At 51.7% G+C, this 7,933-nt stretch overlaps 1 pseudogene; it reads right to left on the minus strand.

The window, feature by feature from the left end:
- Nucleotides 1-3,263: 3,263 nt before the first annotated feature.
- Nucleotides 3,264-6,565, minus strand: LOC125112659 (nonsense-mediated mRNA decay factor SMG5-like; annotated as a pseudogene).
- Nucleotides 6,566-7,933: the final 1,368 nt, after the last annotated feature.

The raw sequence follows: 7,933 nt of genomic DNA on the forward strand, positions 1-7,933 counted from the left end.
CAAAGGAAAACTATAATGAGCTACTACTTCACACCAGTCAGAATGGCTATCATTAAGAAGTCTACAAATAATAAACGCTGGAGAGGGTGTGGAGAAAAGGGAACCCTCCTACACTGTTGGTGGGAATGTAAATTGGTGCAGCTGCTACAGAGAACAGTATGGAGGTTCCTTAAAAAACTAAAAATAGAGTTGCCATATGATCCAGAAATGCCACTCCTGGGCATATACCTGGAGAAATCTCCAATTCAAAAAGTACATATGTTCATAGCAGCGCTATTGACAATAGCCAAGACATGGAAGCAACCTAAACGTCCATCAACAGTTGAATGAATAAAGAAGATGTGGTACATATACACAATGGAATATTACTCCATCTGTAATAGTCATGGAATATTACTCCATCTCTAATAGTAATGGAATATTTCTCCATCTCTAGGTCTAGGTTCCTTCCGGTTGCTGAAAAAGGCATTAGTTTGTTACAAATAATTTTTGTTACAAATTTCTTACAAATATTTTGTTACAAAATAATGCCCTTTTCCAGCAACATGGATGAAACTAAACCTAGAGATGATTATGCTAAGTGGTCAGAAAGAGAAAGACAAATACTATATAATATCACTTAAATATGAAATATACATTATGACACAAATGAACTTTTATGAAGTAGAAACAGACTTATAGACAGAGAACAGACTTGTGGTTGCCAATGGGGAGGGGTGCGTTGGGAGTTAGTTAGCAAATGCTAACTATTATATAAAGAATGGATAAACAACAAGTTTGTAGTATATAACATAGAAAACTATATTCAAAATCCTGTGATAAACCATAATGGAAAAGAGCATATATAAAAAAAGAATGTATGTATATATGTATATATATACACATATATATGTATATATATGTATAACTGAATCACTCTGCTGTACAGCAGAAATTAACACAACATTGTACAGCAACTATATTTCTATTTTATATATATATATATATATATATTTTTTTTTTTGTCTTTTCTGTTGTTGTTGTTGCTATTTCTTGGGTCGCTCCCGCGGCATATGGAGGTTCCCAGGCTAGGGGTCGAATCGGAGCTGTAGCCACCAGCCTACGCCAGAGCCACAGCAACGCCGGATCCGAGCCGCGTCTGCAACCTACACCACAGCTAACGGCAACGCCGGATCGTTAACCCACTGAGCAAGGGCAGGGACCGAACCCGCAACCTCATGGTTCCTAGCCGGATTCGCTAACCACTGCGCCACGACGGGAACTCCTATATTTCTATTAAAATAAGTAAATAAAATGAAAAAAACAATAGCAATGAATTTTTTTTTGTCTTTTTAGGGCTGCACCCAAGACACATAGAAGTTCCCAGGCTAGTGCTCAAATCAGAGCTGCAGCTGCCAGCATACACCATAGCCTCAGCAACACCAGATCCTTAACTCGTTCAGCAAGGCCAGGGATCAAACCTGTGTCCTCATGGATACCAGTTGGGTTCCTTACTGCTGAGCCATGATGAGAACTTCAGCAATGAATTTTTAAAAGTTCTTAAGTGATCATAATATTCTTCTCTTGTTTATTCTCTAAGGTTTCATTACTGTGAAGGCCACATTCATGTTTCTTTCTTTTTGGGGGGGGGCTTCGGGGGGGTCTTTATTTTTATTTTATTTTTAAAATTTTATTTATCTGCTTTTTTTTCATCTTTTTGCCTTTTCTTGAGCCGCTCCCATGGCATATGGAGGTTCCCAGGCTAGGGATTCAATTGGAGCCATAGCCACTGGCCCACGCCAGAGCCACAGCAATGCCAGATCCAAGCCGGGTCTGCAACCTACACCACAGCTCACAGCCACGCCGGATCTTTAACCCACTGAGCGAGGCCAGGGGTCGAACCTGCAACCTCATGGTTCCTAGTCGGATTCGTTAACCACTGCGCCACGATGGGAACTCCAAGGGGGGGTCTTTATTAAGTGATGCTTTAGTCTCAGTCTCTGTCAGGGACTGGAAGTGGGAGTGACCCCACTCCCCCCAGGTTGTCCCAGACTTGCTGTCTTAGAGGAAGGCATCAGGAAGCCTGCTCTCCTCTGAGAACAGCCTGGGAAGCTAGGCTAGCGCTGGGGTTGGGGACAGTAGAGCTGAGACCCCGACCCTCAGCTACATGTGCAGTCTGAAGAGGAGGGGCCGAGGTAATCCTGGCCAGAGCCTCCCACATGCAGCCCCACTCTTGCTGCTCCACTCACTGCCCTGAGCTATTCATGATCTCTGCTCCCACGTTCACCTCAACATTCCAAAAGCTGGCCCCTTGCTCGGCTTCTCCAGGTCTTTAGTCCTGGGGAAGGAAAAAGTAGGGAAGCCCAGCAGGACAGAGGGCCCCTGGCCAGGCAGCTTCAAGGGGCCTCTCCTTCCTGCTGCCCACAAGAACATAGGCCCTTCCCTAGGGAGTAAGGGGGAGGGGGGTGGCCTCCAACGGTGCCCTGCTGTCCTCCTACTGGCATCCCAGCACAGCAGCCCAGAGCACAAAGCGCAGTGACCATGGGGCTGGTGGGCACAGGAGCTCTCACTGGCATACAAGGCCAGATGGCCTGCAGCCGTCGTGGGCCGGCTCCCTGCCCTGGATACGAGAAGGAGGCAGAGAGAAATCAGCAGTGGGGCAACACGTGTGTGGCGGCCCCTGCAGCAGGAGGAGGGATCTAAGCCCCGCCCTGCTGTCAGTGCAGCCAGCACCAGGCCCCTATTCTCTCAGAGTCCCCAAGGCTCCAGAGCTGCCCAGCCTTTGCAAAGGGAGATAAGAAGGGGCTGGGGGTCTGCGGAGAACCACCCAGATAGCTGGTATTACCCGCTCTGACCCCAGAGGTGGAGGGCCCAAACTCCCAGCACCAACCACCCTGCATTTTGGGTGAAGAAGAAGGGCCCCTTCTGCTGTCCCTTCCCCTCAGAGGTCCAGGAAGCACTCTGATGAAACGCACACACCCGTGCCTGCCACCTGCCCCTGGGGAAAGCAGGGGGTTGAGGTAGGAAGGCTGCCTGGGGGCCCACAGGCCTCTCCTGCTCCAAGCGCTTTCCTGGCCTTCCTGACATCATCTTGGCCACAGGATTTACCCCGCCCTCCCAGCTGGCTCCTGGGCCCTCCTTGCAGCCTGTATGCAGCTGGGCTTCCTTCCTGTGTGCGTGCTCGAGTCTGCGTGTGTTGGGATGACTACAGGTGGTGCTCCTGGCTGCCAGGGAGGGCAGGAGAGCTCTGGCGTCAGCCCCGCTGCAGGGCCTGGGGGTCGGTCTTAACCCTTCTCCTTCCACAGCTTGTAGAAATCCAGAACATTCTTGATGTCCACACTGGCAGGTGCGGCGGCCTGCAAGGCTGCCTGCATAGGGCCTGAGAGCACACCAGGGTTGTCCAGAGAAAGGCCTGTGATGATGGTCACCATGCCACCCGGGTGCTCCTCTTCCGCCCCCGGGGCCAGAGTCAGCTGTTTGCAGCTGCCCAAGATCTTATAGAGTGTCCAAGCATCTGCATCCTGCCTCTTCAGCTTATGCTGCTCAAAGCTTATGTCACCTCTTCCTGGCAGCGAATGTACCTGTTCCCTTTTTTAAACTCTGCCTCCCGGTATCAGATCCCATCCTGGGCCCGAGGGTTTTCCTTCTTCAGCAAATCCAGGCCATTGATCACTGTCCTTGGGATGATGACAATGAAGCGGCCACTGGTGGCCAGCTGGCGGATGACTGGGAGGTGGTGGCAGAGGGCCTGGGTGTCAGGGACGAGGTAGGGAGATGTCGCTGACTGGGCCTTGGGCTGCTGCAGGCTCCCTTCCAGCTGAGAGACCTCGAGCTGAAGTTGTAGCTGAGCCACGTTCCTCATTAACCTATTCCGCCGAGCTTCCTCCTGTGCCATGCGGAACTGGGCCTGGGCCTGCTGCAGCAAGCTCTCCTGCTCAGACTGGGCGATGCTGATGAAGATGCCGACCCCTGGGTTGAACTGCAGGATGCTGCCCTGTAGGCTGGCCGCAAAATAGCCAAAGCTGCGGATGCAGCAGACGTGCATACTCATCTGCTCTAAGGCGCTAAGCAGGAGCCGCTCTGTGTCAACGTTCAAGTGTCTGTGGGCAGCCCGGAGGGGAGGCAGGTTGCGAAGTGCCATGTCCCCTGGGAGCAGCTGGCTAGAAGGGAGGTCAGGCAGTTCACAACCTTCAAGAAGATCCTGGACCTCAGGACACAGGGCCAGGCCACACTCTTGGAGTTTGCCAGCAGCTGGCAACAGATTCAGCCACACAGACAGGCGGTTCCACAGACTTGGAGAGCTCTGTGCACACACAGGGATGAGGTAAGGGTTGGTCCACAGCCAGTCCAGGAAGACGTTCACAGCAGGAAGCAGGCCTTCAGCCATTAGGACGTGCAGCTTCTCCTGGATGCTGCGCTCATTCTGACAGGAACGCCCACTAGATTCACTTCCCTCTGACTCAGAGCCCTCTTCAGAGGCTTGTCCACATCCCCATTGACACAGGGCCTGCGGCTGGCCAAGGTGGGAGCCTCGGTGGGGGGCTGGAGGAGCAGGTGGCTGAAGGGGGGGCCAGTCGGAAGCAGTGTTTAGTCTGGAACATCTGGGTGCACATGGCTTGTAGGTTGCTGGCAATGCTGGCCTCGCTGGGGCCCAATGGGCCATTGAGGGATCTGGGAGCCTCGGACCTGGCCCGAGGCGGCTCCAGGGCTGGGGATCGAGTCTCTTCCTCATCTTCCATATCTTCCAGGTCTGAGTGAGACACTGGCTGTTCATTTCTGAATCTGTCTCAGCCTCAAAGGCTGTTCCCCTACCTTCAAGGCTCTTGTCGGAGCAACTGTTGGAGCCCTCGCAGGCCCGGGCAGAATCATGGCTCGAGTCGGATTCAAAGCCTTCACTCAGGTCACTGTCATCGCCAGCTTTGGGTGGGTGGCGGTGGCGGTGGTGGAGGCAGGAGAGGTGGGAGAATTTCTGGCTCTTTCTGACCTCCCCCGCTTGAGGGGCTGCAGGAGGAGGCTCAGGACCCGGCTCCTCCTCCTTCTCCAAGGGTTCCTTGGACTCTGGTTCATCTGTGCCATCGCTCTGGAATGCTGGATCAGGATTCTCACCCTCTTCCGGCTCAGCTTGCAGCCGTAGGTTGACATGATTGACGAGGTGGGAGAAGAGGGCCGGGTAAAGCAATGGCTGCACGGCGCTGCTTGGATCCTGCGCTCTTCAAGCTGTGCACCCCCATAAGGCAGATGATGACGATCTGGAAGATGAGAAGGTCTGGGAGGAAGGCACATCCACTCTCACACTCCTCGTCATCCTCACTGGCCAGGCTGAGGTTGGGTGAGGAGGGCGGGTTGAAGAGACAAAGGTTGAAGTCCTCCAGGACTGACTGGCAAAGTGACGTCAGCTCTGAGTTCACGGAGCTGCTTTTCAGCTGCAGGAGGCTTTGCAGATACAGGACGTTCACCAGCAACCTTTTAATGTCTTTACATTGCTTCCTGCTGGGAGAGAGTTTCCGAGTTTCACATTTCTTCAGTTGGTGGTACATCTTGGCTGCCTTGCCATGTAGCCGCTTGAGGTTCCCATAGGCACCCTCAAAGGATACTTCTGACTGGATGCAGCACAGGTAACAAGACATGGCTTCCACATTATAGGACTTGCTGCCTGCAAGGGTGCCCAGCTGGTTGAAGGGCATTCCAATCTGGGGAGCTACTGACTGGGCTTGGTAGTAAAATCTCTCAGCTAGCAGCTCGGTGTCTACACCAGCTAATTCATTCTGATGCCGTGACAAATGCCCCAGGTACACTAGACATCAATGGCATGCCATCTGTGCCCAATCCATCTCCTTCTCCGAGGCAGACACTGGCTTCTTGCATCTTATGAGGGGGTCGGTGACATGGGTCCCGCCGATGCAGCACTGCAGTTCTAGCTGGTAGTGTTATTGGGTATAGAGAAGGAGATGCTGATAGAATCCAATACCAGCAACCAGGTGTGTCCTGTAGGCACATTCCAAGGTGCTCTGGCTGTGGATATGCTTTTTGTTCGTCTTGATAAGTGGGATAACTTCGTAGTATACCTTGCTCCATAGCAGCTTCTCAGCCTTCCTCCCATAGTCCACAGGGTGCGGGAACATAAGCTTGACACAGAGCTCACACAGCTTGTTCCTGAGGCTAATGTTCTCTGGTTTGAATACATTTTTTTTTGTCTTTTTGCCTTTTCTAGGGCTGCTCCCGCCACATATGGAGGTTCCCAGGGTAGGAGTCGAATCGGAGCTATAGCCGCCGGCCTACACCAGAGCCACAGCAATGCTGGATCTGAGCCGCGTCTGCAACCTACACCACAGCTTACGGCAATGATGGATCCTTAACCCACTGAGCAAGGGCAGGGATTGAACCCACAACCTCCTGGTTCTGAGTCGGATTCGTTAACCACTGCGCCATGACGGGAACTCCTGAATAATTCTCAATAAGCAGTTTTGTTGCACAGGATGAGGTCAAGTCAATGCACAGCCTCCACCACAGCCCGGTAAAGCCACTTGGTGTGGAGGACCTTTGCTTCGGGCTCGCTGCTCTCCCCTGTGAGGGGGCCTTGGCTCATGGTGCCCGGGTCCAGGGGTGGCAGCTCCCGGTCACAGGCCCCCACCGCCCACTGTGACCGCCACCACTGCTGTCTCCGGCCGTAGCCACAGGCACCACTGTCGCCAGCCCTGCTCGGCTACCATTGCTGTCCACATTCTTGGTTCTTATTCCTCAGTTCCTGTAGCATTTCCTATGCTCTTGTCTATTTGTCTGCTTTTATTTCCTGCCTTCTTCTCTTAACCTCAGCAGCATGCTTGTGAGAACAGGATTTATTAAGAATGCAACTCACAACGCAAAGAAACAACTCCCAAAGTGCTATGTAAAACCACCGTAGGTTTCGTCCAACCTTCTCTCCAAGGCTGATGGTCAAAGAGGCATCCCTATTTAGACACGGCCAAATGTCACCCAGGACTTTCTTCCTTCCTTCCTTTTCTCCCTTTCATTTGTCCTTCCTTCCTTTCCTTCTTATTTTTATGGCCACACCCACAGCATAGGGAATCCGGGCCAGGGATTGAATCCGGCTTGCAGCTGTGGCAACGCCTGATCCTTAACCCACTGCACCACAGCAGGAACTCCACCCAGCACTTTCCTTGAAAGGCATTAATAAAATGCAGCTTCAAATGGCCCAGAGGTGCTTGGTTGAGATCCTGATGACAGCTCTGATTCAGGTCCAAGCACCAAATCCCTGCATTACTTGAGTTTGTCATCCTCTCTTATTTCTTCTAAGCAGAAGTTGTCCAGGTTGTCATGTAGGCCAGGTATCATGGAAGAGCCAGAACTAGCCTATCCATACCCGATAGGTATACAGGGTTTCCCCCCCCCCACCCCAGGAGCTCTCACATTTGTGGCCTGTGTGCCCAGATTGTTATTACCTTAATGAGCTGTGATTTCAAAAAAATCTCTTAGAAGTTTAGTCTCACCTCTCCCAGGATGCTCAATATATCAGCCTGGTTTTCTGCAGGTAATTCCCAGCCCTTAGCAGGAATGAATCCTCACTGAGATTTTTTCCCCCTTCTCATTCTTGTGGCCAAACACTCTAGCTTTCTTATGTGACTAGTGAGTGATGCTTTTTTTCTAATTTTTTTCTTTTATTTTTTTTGTCTTTTTAGGGCCACACCTAGGGCATAAGAAAGTTTCCAGACTAGGGGTCAAATCAGAGCTGCGGCTGCCAGCCTACGCCACAGACGCAGCAATGCAGGATCCAAGCTGGGTCTGCGAACTACACCACAGCTCACAGCAACACTGGATCCTTAACCCACTGAGGGAGGCCAGGGATCCAACCCGAATCCTCGTGGATCCTGGTCAGGTTGGTTACCATGACTCTTTTTTTCTCTCTTTCTTTTCTTTTTAGGGCTGCACCTGCAGCATATGGAAGTTTCTGGGCTAG

The sequence above is a fragment of the Phacochoerus africanus genome, chromosome 12 (genome assembly GCF_016906955.1).
Source record: "Phacochoerus africanus isolate WHEZ1 chromosome 12, ROS_Pafr_v1, whole genome shotgun sequence".
Taxonomy (NCBI): Eukaryota; Metazoa; Chordata; class Mammalia; order Artiodactyla; family Suidae; genus Phacochoerus; species Phacochoerus africanus.